Genomic DNA, 13,351 nt, shown 5'->3' with positions numbered 1-13,351 from the left:
CGATTACAAGAGGGAGGCTGGGACGGGCCCCCAACAGCACATCACCAGTGACCTCTGTGTGTGACGGGGAAGTACTTCCGGCACAGCGAACATCTATAACAAGCGCCCACTGTGCCGAAAGTAACATCAAGTAACATTAGTTTTTTTGCACAGACTGGGGGCCATCTATAAGGGGGATACATAGGGGCCATCTATAAGGGGGATCACATAGGGGGCCATCTATAGGGGGGATACATGGAGACATCTATAAGGGCGATACATAGCGGGCCATCTATAAAGGGGATGCATGGGGGTCATCTATAAGGGGGAAACATGGGAGACATCTATAAGGGGGATACATGGGGGTCATCTATAAGGGGGATACATGGGGGTCATCTATAAGGGGGATTACATGGGGGCCACCTATAAGGGGGATACATAGGGGGCCATCTATAAGGGGGATACATGGGGGACATCTATAAGGGTGATACATGGGGGCCATCTATAAGGGGGATACATGGGGGCCATCTATAAGGGGGATACATGGGGGTCATCTATAAGGGGGATACATGGGGGACTTTATAAGGGGGATTACATTGGGGGCCACCTATAAGGGGGATACATGGGCGGCAATCTATAAGGGGGAACACATGGGGGAGGCATCTATAAGGGGGATAACATGGGGGCCATCTATAAGGGGGATACATGGGGGCCATCTATAAGGAGGATACATGGGGGCCATCTATAAGGGGGATACATGGGGGGGGGGCATCTATAATGAGAACTACACGGGGGGTGTATGCAATAGGGCATGTACTATAGTGGACCACACAGAGGGGGGCATATACTATAAGGGGGATCACATAGAGTCAGCCTACCCACTAAATGAGGGTGTAAAGGGGCCAATACAGATATGCAGTTTGAGATGAGGATGGTGTCAGAGTGAGGAGCCTAATATGTTTGTCTGGAAGATTCTGTGGATTCGTGGCTCGGAGAAGTTCTCATAATGGCCCAGGACAGATGGAGAAGATGAAAAGGGAAGAACTCTGATCAGAGAAGATGTCCCCTGTGACTCACCTGATGTAACTGCACTGTAATGTATATGGTGTATAGCAGTGATTTTCAACCTTTTTTGCGCCGCGGCACACTTTTTATACCTAAAAAATCCTGGGGCACACCACCAACCAAAATGGCACAAAATGACACTAAAACAGTACATATTATACATATAGTTAATAATATAGATTCTAAATGTATTTACATTCACTCAATGTGAAACCTGGGCCTGTTTTCTTCTCCCCCCTGTGCTTCTCTCCACCATACTTCTTCCCCCTGCTTCTCTCCTGTGCTTTTCTCCACCATACTTCTCCCACCTGCTTGTCTCCTGTGCTTCTCTCCCCATGCTTCTCTCCTGTGCTTCTCTCCACCATACTTCTCCCCCCTGCTTGTCTCCTGTGCTTCTCTCCCCCATGCTTCTCTCCTGTGCTTCTCTCCCCCATGCTTCTCTCCACCATACTTCTATCCCCCCTGCTTCTCTCCACCAAACTTCTCTCCCCCTGCTTCTCTCCGCTGTTTCTCTCCCCCATCCCCATGTTTCTTTCCCCCTGCTTCTCTCCCGTTTCTCCCCCATCCCCATGTTTCTCTCCCCCATCCCCATGTTTCTCTCCCCCATCCCCATGTTTCTCTCCCCCATTGTTTTCTCCTGTTTCTCTCCCCCATCCCCAGGTTTCTCTCCCCCCCTTCCTCCTCACCTCCTCCGAGATGGTCGCCGCTGCTGTCCGTCTCACCTACTGGCCGCCCGTAGGGCCCGGACGTGCTCCTCCAATCAGCGGAAACCGGGAGCGTGGTGCGCTGCGGCGGGCCGTAGCACACACGTTGATTGGATGCGTGCATCACGGCCCACCGCAGCGCACCACGCTCCCGGTCTCCGCTGATTGGATAGGAGGAGCACGTCCGGGCGCTACAGGCGGCCAGTAGGTGAGGCGGACAGCAGCAGCAGGGCGATCTGCAGGGGCACCATAGTTTGGGGAACTTTCCCCGCGGCACACTGGTTGAAAATCACTGGTGTATACAGCCTGTGTAGAGCTGCGTCCACCTCTATATGACTGTATCAGGTGATAGTGATCTGTGTACAGTGGATTATTCAGTAGCAGCTGTGGTGTTAGTCATTCAGTAGCAGAGGTGGTGTTAGTCACTATGTGGTGGTATTAGTCAGTATGTGGCAGTGTTATTTGTTACTTGTAATCTTGTACAGTTTTTTATTGGATTTAGTGTACTGGATTTGGTCAGTAACAATATGGTGACGATGGTAGTGGTTGTGGTGTGGCGGTAATATTTCCCCTTGTACTGGTATTATTGGTAATATTGGTCTCAGTATACAGGATTTGGTAAGTGACAGTATGGCGGTAATATCTATGGTGATAATATTTCCTATATCCTGGTATTATTGGTAATATCAGTCTCGAGATTATACCAATAGCATTTCTTGGTCAAGGTAGGGAGGGGGCCAAGTTGACCTCTTGCACCAGGGCCCAGGAGACATTAGCTACGCCCCTGTATGGAACTGTGTTCCTCATTATGTTTGTTACACTGTCACTGTTTTCTATTGATGATTTATACTTAATATAATTATGTGTGGTTTGATGCATATAAAAACCCAACCCACTGGCTATGTGTTTACTGGATTTAAAATGGTTCACAAGGACTGAATTGAAAGGTTGCTGCTGTTTTTTTTCATTAGCTGAATAAATCACCTTTTTCTTACTTTACTTGGGAGCGCTACTACTTTTTGGATATCTATCTATTAATTGATGTATGTTGTTGGTTTTGTTGTACAGCTCAGCCAGAGATGTTAGTGTTGTGACGCCAGTGCTAATCCAGCATGCAGGTGTGATGTTAGTACCTGCTTTGTGTTGTGGCTGGCTGTAATCCCCAAATGGTTGGTGACCTTCCGGGTTGTGAGGGGTCCCATGGGCTCTTGTCACGGTAGTCCTGGGAAGCAATTGACCCACTCAAACTATCGGTACTGCCACACAAAGAAAAGGGAAAAATAACAAAATGCGTGTGGCTAGTGTGTATGGGCGCTGGTGTGTACCTAAAAAATGATGGAGTCCCAGAAATATAGAAATAGTAAAGCTTTACTGTGCAGTCTCTTAGTAGTACAATACACTTTGGTAAAATAGATAAATCTTCACATAAACTTTAGTGCTTTACTTGGTTGTGCTTGAGGAGGTGCTTGAAGTAGAGTATAGTAGAGAGGTAGTTGCAGCGGTGCTTGAAGAGTTGAAAGTAGAGTAGAGGAGAAGAGTTTGTTGAGGGAGTCCTAACCACATGTAGCAATGTACTCTGCCTGAACTTTAGAGAATACTTGTAGGGTGAGAAGTTACTTTTACCTGTGTATAGACTTTGGTCTGACCACTTTGTTCCATACAGTGTTGAGTCACCCATCCTAATAGGGTGATACAAGCCCCAGACGTGGTTATCTGGGTAAAGCTAAGTTCCCGGGGGTGTCCCAGTTACCTTCACTGCAAGATAGGATACGTAGACCTTCCTTGGTAGCTTTGTCCTATCCAGGCTAGTTTCCGTTTCTTAGGATACTGCCCTGCACTTTTTAGACTGGTTGACGGCGTGGGCTAGGATGTTCCTAGACTCTTCTCCCTTTGTAGTGTTTAGCACTGCATAGTAGATAAAGTAGAAGTACTGGAAGAAGTGGTTATCTCTAGCTGCATCTGTACACACGTTTCTTAGACTCTGACCAGACTAGACTCAACTGAACTCTTGTCCCGGACAAGGGTCCTGCCTTAAGCCAGGCCCTGACTTGGCTACAGTAGGGAAATTTGCTCTGTGTCCTTCTACGAGAATCTGGGTAAGACTGAAGCTACACCTCCCCCACCAAGTAACAACTTCCTATAGGGGCTAAGTAATCTACTACCCTGTGAGTGGTGGAAAGAAGAAAGATAATAGGCTGAGAAAAAGCAACTCCTATAGGCTATAACTGAACACATGGTACATAGAAAACATTAACCTGTTACCTTCCTCACCTGTGCAAGATACATAAGAATACACATATAAAAGATACTGACATCTAGTGGTGAAACCTTAAAAATACCTTCATCACCACTTAACCTAGAGTAAGAAGTTTTTTTGAGAGGTGCAAAGGAGAGACACAAAACACCCGTGGTGGGATACCACATATATGTCTCCTATCTTTCTAGCCTGTCTAAAGCCCCCTGTGTAACAAAAAAATAACATAAAAAAAGGCCACTAACCTCTCACATGGCTCCTCAGCAGCGGTTTTCTCCTCCTGAGGCTCTGGTCCTTGTAGTGGCTGAAGTTGACTTCCTATTTTGCCAGTTTCTTATTCACATGACTTTTCTTTTTCCTTTTTTAGCCATTATTCTTACAGAAAAATTATAATTATCATAAACTACCCATAAATGAGGTGCCCTGAAAATAATGGACATAAATACAGTGGTACCTTGGTTTAAGAGTAACTTGGATTAAGAGCATTTAGGTTTAAGAGCTCACAATTTTTCAAAATTGTGACTTGGTTTAAGAGCATTGTTTTGGTTTAAGAGCTCCCTGTACTGGGTGGGAGCGCGAGTGGGGGAAGGACATGGTCTGCATAGTGGGGGCTACAGCCCTGTACTCTGACCCAGGAAGTGTCCCTCACCTTCCAAATCATGGCAGATCTATTTCAGGCTGGGGCTTACATCAGGGGACAGGACTGTGAAGGTAATCTCTCCATAGCTGTAACCCCTCTCTCCACGGACAGAGAGTGCTGCATTATGAGCCCACATATTTCCTGGTCATTCCTGCATGCCCCCTGCAGTCTCTTAATGCTCCGTGCATTATGGGGATCCATCCATCCATCCACCCTTTCTCTATCTACTGTACAAACTGCGGCTGTTTTTTTTTTAGCTTTATGCACTTACTATACATTATACTCCACATACTGATTGCTATACTGTACAGTTACTTATAATATTACATATTCAGCTATTTATAAATGTTTGTTTCATTTGTTTTACATGTTATTCAGAATAATAAATCATTATTTTTGAGGTGTGGAACCAATTGTCTGCATTTCAATGATTTCTTATGGGAAGATTTGCTTTGGTTTAAGAGTGAATTTGGATTACAAGCACAGTCCCAGAACTAATTATGCTCGTAATCCAAGGCACCACTGTATGTCTAAAATTGTGATTTAAAATTAAAATTGACTTTGGGCCACTGATCACACTGATAATACACAGAGAGGGATGCCCCGTATCACACTGATAATACACAAAGAGGGGGGACCCCGCATCACACTGATAATACACAGAGAGGGATGCCCCGCATCACACTGATAATACACAGAGAGGGATGCCCCGCATTACACAGAGAGGGGCCCTGCATCACACTGATAATACACAAAGAGGGGGGACCCCACATCATACTGATACTACACAGAGAGGGACCCTGCATCACACTGATACTACAGAGAGGGACCCTGCATCACACTGATAATACACAGAGAGGGATGCCCTACATCACACTGATACTACACAGAGAGGGACCCCGCATCACACTGATACTACACAGAGAGGGACCCCGCATCACACTGATAAAACACAGAAAGGGATGCCCCGCATCATACTGATAATACACAGAGAGGGGGGACCCAGCATCATAATGATAATACACAGAGAGGGACCCCGCATCACACTGATAATACACAGAGAGGGATGCCCCGCATTACACAGAGAGGGGCCCTGCATCACACTGATAATACACAAAGAGGGGGGACCCCGCATCATACTGATACTACACAGAGAGGGACCCTGCATCACACTGATACTACACAGAGAGGGACCCCGCATCACACTGATAATACACAGAGAGGGACCCCGCATCACACTGATAATACACAGAGAGGGGGGACCCCACATCACACTGATAATACACAGAGAGGGGCCCTGCATCACACTGATAATACACAGAGAGGGGGGACCCCACATCACACTGATAATACACAGAGAGGGGGGACCCTGCATCACACTGATACTACACAGAGAGGGGGGACCCCACATCACACTGATAATACACAGAGAGGGACCCCGCATCACACTGATACTACACAGAGAGGGGCCCCACATCACACTGATAATACACAGAGAGTGGGGACCCCACATCACACTGATAATACACAGAGAGGGGGGACCCTGCATCACACTGATAATACACAGAGAGGGGGGACCCCACATCACACTGATAATAGACAGAGAGGGACCCCGCATCACACTGATAATACACAGAGAGGGACCCCGCATCACACTGATAATACACAGAGAGGGGGGGCCCCACATCACACTGATAATACACAGAGAGGGGGGACCCCGCATCACACTGAAACTACACAGAGAGGGGGGACCCTGCATCACACTGATAATACACAGAGAGGGGGGCCCTGCATCACATTGATAATACACAGAGAGGGGGACCCCACATCACACTGATACTACACAGAGAGGGGGGACCCCGCATCACACTGATAATACACAGAGAGGGGCCCCACATCACACTGATAATACACAGAGAGGGGCCCTGCATCACACTGATAATACACAGAGAGGGGGGACCCCACATCACACTGATAATACACAGAGAGGGGGGACCCCACATCACACTGATACTACACAGAGAGGGGCCCCACATCACACTGATAATACACAGAGAGGGGGGACCCCACATCACACTGATAATACACAGAGAGGGGGGACCCTGCATCACACTGATACTACACAGAGAGGGGGGACCCCGCATAACACTGATAATACACAGAGAGGGATGCCACGCATCACACTGATAATACACAGAGAGGGACCTCGCATCACACTGATAATACACAGAGAGGGGGGACCCCGCATCACACTGATAATACACAGAGAGGGGGGACCCCACATCACACTGATAATACACAGAGAGGGGGGACCCCGCATCACACTGATACTACACAGAGAGGGGCCCCACATCACACTGATAATACACAGAGAGGGGCCCCACATCACACAGGGCTCCAGATGGCGACCAAAATGGTCGCCAATGCGACTGACTTTTTGCAAATGGCGCCCAGATTTATTAATCTGGGCGCCATTTGCGACTGGCCCCGGCGGCGGCGCGCTGTCTCTTTAAGATGCGCGGCTGATGCGCAGCTGCCGGGGGTGTCCCGTCCTATCCCCGGCAGCGCGGCGCATCAGTGAGCTGCCTGGGGCCCTGACTTCCGGCACAGGAAGCGCACGTCAGAGACGCTTCCTGTGTCAGAAGTCACAGCCCCGGCGTACAGGAGCTCACTGACGCGCCGCGCTGCCGGGGATAGGACGGGACACCCCCGGCAGCCGCGCATCAGCCGGGGACAGCGTCCAAAGAAGAAGAGGATCGCCGGGGGAGCGGGTTGTCAGGTGAGTTTGTGTGTTTGTTTTTTTTTAAATATTGCTTAGCATGGGGGGAAGAGAAGGGGGGGCATCTATAATGGGGGGAGAAGAGGGGCCATCTTCAAGGGGGGGAGAGGGGGCCATCTATAAGGGGGGGAGAAGAGGGGGCATCTATAATGGGGGGGGGGGAGAGGGGCATCTATAAGGTGAGGGGGTATCTATAAGGGGGGGAGAAGAGGGGGCATCTATAATGGGGGGGAGAAGAGGGGGTATCTATAATGGGGGGAGAAGAGGGGGCATCTATAATGGGGGGAGAAGAGGGGGTATCTATAATGGGGGGAGAAGAGGGGGTATCTATAATGGGGGGAGAAGAGGGGGTATCTATAATGGGGGGGAGAAGAGAGGGTATCTATAATGGGGGGGAGAAGAGGGGGTATCTATAATGGGGGGGAGAAGAGGGGGTATCTATAATGGGGGGGAGGAGGGGGCATCTATAATGGGGGGGAGGAGGGGGCATCTATAATGGGGGGGGGGAGAGGGGGCATCTATAATGGGGGGGGGAGAGGGGGCATCTATAAGGTGAGGGGGAATCTATAAGGGGGGGAGAAGAGGGGGCATCTATAATGGGGGGGGGGGAAGAGGGGGTATCTATAATGGGGGGAGAAGAGGGGGCATCTATAAGGGGGGGAGAAGAGGGGGTATCTATAATGGGGGGGAGAAGAGGGGGTATCTATAATGGGGGGGAGAAGAGGGGGTATCTATAATGGGGGGGAGAAGAGGGGGTATCTATAATGGGGGGGAGGAGGGGGCATCTATAATGGGGGGGAGGAGGGGGCATCTATAAGGGGGGTAGAGGGGGTCATCTATAAGGGGAGGGGGCCATCTATAAGGGGAGGGGGCCATCTATAAGGGGAGGGGGCCATCTATAAGTGTAGGGCAAACTGGCTGCAGACACTGGGAGATAGATATATGCACAATTATTATTATCAGGGCCCCTCAGGTGTCTGTATTGTAGGGGGTCACTTGCATTAGTCACTAGGTGAGAGATATATCTATCTATATACACATCTTGTGGGGGGTCACTATGGCTGCAGTCATAAGTCTAGCTCAGTATGTATAGACTGTTGCAAGCTTTTAAAGGGAACCTGTCACCCCCCGTGACGGGGTGACAGGCTCCCAACCCCCCGTTAGAACCTATACTCACCTCATCGCGCCGGGTCCCGCTTCTGAAGATGGTCGGGTCACGGAGATCTCAGCCGCTGCAGCCCGACGCGCACACTGAGAGATGAGTCCAACACTCATAGAGAATGACGGAGCGCTGGACTCTCCCGTCATTCTCTATGAGCGTTGGACTCATCTCTCAGCGCACGCCGGGCTGCAGCGGCTGAGATCTCCGTGACCCGACCATCTTCAGAAGCGGGACCCGGCGCCATGAGGTGAATATAGGGGGCTCTAACGGGGGGTTGGGAGCCTGTCACCCCGGCACGGGGGTCGACAGGTTCCCTTTAAGTTCAAGTTCAGAAGAGTAAGCCTCATTAAAAGGCTAGCCAAGTGAGGCTGAAGTACTGCGTCAGACTGTATATGGTTGTCAAGTTGCAAGTTTCCATGTTGAACGTTTTCAAACTAAGAAAAGAAAGAATCTAAAGGAGGAGGCTGCCGCGGCCTCTGCACACAGTAAGTCCCATTTAACATAACATTAATTTTACATGGTTTAAAATGTTGGCGACCAAATATTCTATTTGGCGCCTAAATTTTTCAGGTTAGGAGCCAATGGCTCCTAGGTAAATTTTTTAGTCTGGAGCCCTGTCACACTGATACTACACAGAGAGGGGGGACCCCACATCACACTGATAATACACAGAGAGGGATGCCCCGCATCACACTGATAATACACAGAGAGGGGGGACCCCGTATCACACTGATACTACACAGAGAGGGGGGACCCCACATAACACTGATACTACACAGAGAGGGGGGACCCCGCATAACACTGATACTACACAGAGAGGGATGCCCCGCATCACACTGATAATACACAGAGAGGGACCCCGCATCACACTGATAATACACAGAGAGGGACCTCACATTACACTGATACTACACAGAGAGGGGGGACCCTGCATCACACTGATACTACACAGAGAGGGATGCCCTGCATCACACTGATAATAGACAGAGAGGGACCCCGCATCACACTGATAATACACAGAGAGGGGGGACCCCGCATCACACTGATACTACACAGAGAGGGGCCCGACATCACACTGATAATACACAAAGAGGGGGGACCCCGCATCACACTAATAATACACAGAGAGGGGGGCCCTGCATCACACTGATAATACACAGAGAGGGACCCTGCATCACACTGATAATACACAGAGAGGGGGGACCCCGCATCACACTGATAATACACAGAGAGGGGCCCCGCATCACACTGATAATACACAGAGAGGGGCCCTGCATCACACTGATAATACACAAAGAGGGGGGACCCCGCATCACACTGATAATACACAAAGAGGGATGCCCTGCATCACACTGATAATACACAGAGAGGGGGGACCCCGCATCACACTGATACTACACAGAGAGGGGGGACCCCACATCACACTGATAATTCACAGAGAGGGGGGACCCCGCATTACACTGATACTACACAGAGAGGGACCCCGCATCATACTGATACTACACAAAAAGGGAGGACCCCGCATCACACTGATATTACACAGAGAGGGACCCCGCATAACACTGATAATACACAGAGAGGGGGGACCCCGCATCACACTGATAATGCACAGAGAGGGACCCCGCATAACACTAATAATACACAGAGAGGGACCCCGCATTACACTGATACTACACAGAGAGGGACCCCACATCACACTGATAATACACAGAGGGACCCCGCATTACACTGATAATACACAAAGAGGGGGGACCCCGCATCACACTGATAATACACAGAGAGGGGGGACCCCGCATCACACTGATAATACACAGAGAGGGGGGACCCCACATCACACTGATAATACACAGAGAGGGGCCCTGCATCACACTGATACTACACAGAGAGGGGGGGACCCCGCATCACACTGATACTACACAGAGAGGGATGCCCCGCATCACACTGATAATACACAGAGAGGGGGGACCCTGCATCACACTGATAATACAGAGAGGGGGGACCCCACATCACACTGATAATACACAGAGAGGGATGCCCCGCATCACACTGATACTACACAGAGAGGGGGGACCCCGCATCACACTGATAATACACAGAGAGGGGGGACCCTGCATCACACTGATACTACACAGAGAAGGATGCTCAGCTTGAAATTAAATGAAAACTGGCAGTTTTTGTCACTGAAATTGAAAGAAATTAAACATCTGATAATATTTTACTATGAATTCATAAATATCTCTGTGTCAAGGCCGTCCATAGAGATGAGCGAACCGGGTTCGGGTTTGAGTCGATCCGAACCCGAACGTTCGGTATTTGATTAGCTGGGGCTGCTGAAGTTGGATAAACCTCTAAGGTTGTCTGGAAAACATGGATACAGCCAATGACTAACTATATCCATGTTTTCCACATAGCCTTAGGGCTTTATCCAACTTCAGCAGCCACCACTAATCAAATGCCGAACATTCGGGTTTGGATGGACTCGAACCCGAACCCGGTTCGCTCATCTGTAGTCATAAACATTAAAAGGGAACGATCTGGAGGTTAGACGAATCTAACCTGCTGATATGTACCTATTGCACTGGAGACACCATGGATGAAGCTATGTCTCTTACCTTCATCCTCAGTACGGTGACCGTGCAGTTTGGCAATTTCTCCACTGTACAGTTAGACCGCTAGGAGCACTGGAGTTGTGTATTATGTTTGATGCATCCCTCTCTGTGTATTATCAGTGTGAGATCAGTGGCCCAAACTCATTTAACCCTTTGAAAACACCAGTTATTCAAATCAAGAAAAAAATGTCCATCTGCTCACTTTAATGCCCGTTTCAACACCCAGAACCACTTTGGGCCAGGCTGGACTGTTTTGGGTTTGATGCGGGACATCCCTGATGCTGGCAGTGTGAGATCAGTGGCCAAAAGTCAATTTTAATTTTAAATCACAATTTTGTGTTTTCACTTTGATGCCCATTTTTCTGCCAACCGTGGAGTCTTTTTGGCCATATTTATGTCCATTCCCTTCAGGGCACCTCATTTATGGGTAGATTATGATTATTATAATTTTTCTGTAAGAATAATAGCTAAAAAAGGAAAAAGAAAAATCCTGTGAATAAGAAACTGGCCGAATAAGAATTTGGGACTGGCGTAGAGAGCTTCGGGGACAGGCAGCTGAGCTGTGTGTGAGGTCGCCAGCTCCAGAAGCTCCCTGTATGTGGAAATAGCCAATACTGGGACCGGATTCCAATAGGGATTTGAAAGGGACAGAGTGCCCCAAAGCCATCTGACACTGTCAGCGGCCACTAAGGCTGGGTTCACACTGCGTTTTTTTCATCCGTTTTTTTTTGCAAAAAACTGATAAAAACCGGATGAAAAAAAACTGATGCATTTGTGTGCATCAGTTTTGATCCGTTTTTCCATTGACTTCCATTGTAAAACTAAGGATCAAAACGGATGGAAGTCAATGAAAAAACGGATCAAAACGGGTGCACACAAATGCATCCTTTTTTTTTTGCAAAAAACGGATTGCAAAAACGCAGTGTGAACCTAGCCTAACAGATACTGAAGGCCGCGGCTGCTGAAAGTGTCCGTTTGCTTCAGGGATGCCCCCCCCTTTAGTGTCTGTCAGTGACTGTGGCTCCCCTTGTGTGGGGACCCCCCCCCTTTTCCGTCAGAGTCTGGAAGCGGACGCACAGTGTCCGGCAGCGGCGCGGGCCTCTGCCCTACTTGTTTATATTAATTAAAAAATTTAACTATACAGACCAGGCGGCCCCCCAGGCATTTGCCCGGTGTGCCAGACTGCTAATCCGGGCCTGGTGTCCGCACACCTCTTTAACCGCCAGCTGACCGTTTTCTCCCCTGATCCTGTTGGGATACTAAGGTATTAGTGTATTTCTGGGCCCTGGGAAGCATCAGTGATGTCCAGGAGAAACAACCGGTGTGGCTTCAGTGATGTCCAGGAGAAACCACCTGTGTGGCATCAGTGATATCTAAGAGAAAGCACCGGTGTGGCATCAGTGATATCCAAGAGAAAGCACCGGTGTGGCATCAGTGATGCAGCTGTATTTGCAGATCTGCAAGAACACATAGGAGGTGTGTCACCCGATTAATCCTGACTAGAGATGAGCGAACTGGGTTCGGGCTCGAGTCCATCCGAACCCGAACTTTCGGCATTTGATTAGCTGGGGCTGCTGAACTTGGATAAAGCTCTAAGGTTGTCTGGAAAACATGGATACAGCCAATGACTATATCCATGTTTTCCACATAGCCTTAGGGCTTTATCCAACTTCAGCAGCCACCGCTAATCAAATGCCGAAAGTTCGGGTTCGGATCGACTCGAGCATGCTCGAGGTTCGCTCATCTCTAATCCTGACCCATTGACTTCCATAGTAGCTTCTGTTGTGCAAAAACAGATATAGGCTATGTTCACACAACGTTCTTTTTAAGTAAAGAACGGACGCTGATTGCAATTGCCTCAGCATCCGTTCTTTACTACAGGGGCGGCATTGCATTGAAGTCAATACAATGTCGCCCGCTGTGTTCATACATCGTTAGGCTAGGTTCACACATCAAAAAAACGTCATTTTTTTCCTTTATTAACTGACTGCAATGGCAATGCATTGAAGTCATTAGGAGGACGGACGTCCAATGCACACGTCCATTTTTCAATGCGTTGTGTGCATTGGACGTCCGTCCTCCCGTTGACTTCAATGCATTGCCATGGCAGTCAGTTAATAAAGGCAGAAACGGACGTTTTAAAATATCAAAAACGGACG

General features: G+C 48.9%; 1 protein-coding gene across 1 annotated transcript in view; it reads right to left on the bottom strand.

Annotated features, from left to right (window-relative positions):
- LOC138788292 (CKLF-like MARVEL transmembrane domain-containing protein 3) overlaps window positions 1-13,351 on the bottom strand; it is a 61,506-nt gene that overhangs the window by 47,300 nt on the left and 855 nt on the right. The gene's annotated exons all lie outside the window — the stretch shown is intronic.

The sequence above is a fragment of the Dendropsophus ebraccatus genome, chromosome 4 (genome assembly GCF_027789765.1).
Source record: "Dendropsophus ebraccatus isolate aDenEbr1 chromosome 4, aDenEbr1.pat, whole genome shotgun sequence".
NCBI lineage: Eukaryota > Metazoa > Chordata > Amphibia > Anura > Hylidae > Dendropsophus > Dendropsophus ebraccatus.
This window is presented reverse-complemented; position numbering and strand designations above follow the sequence as displayed.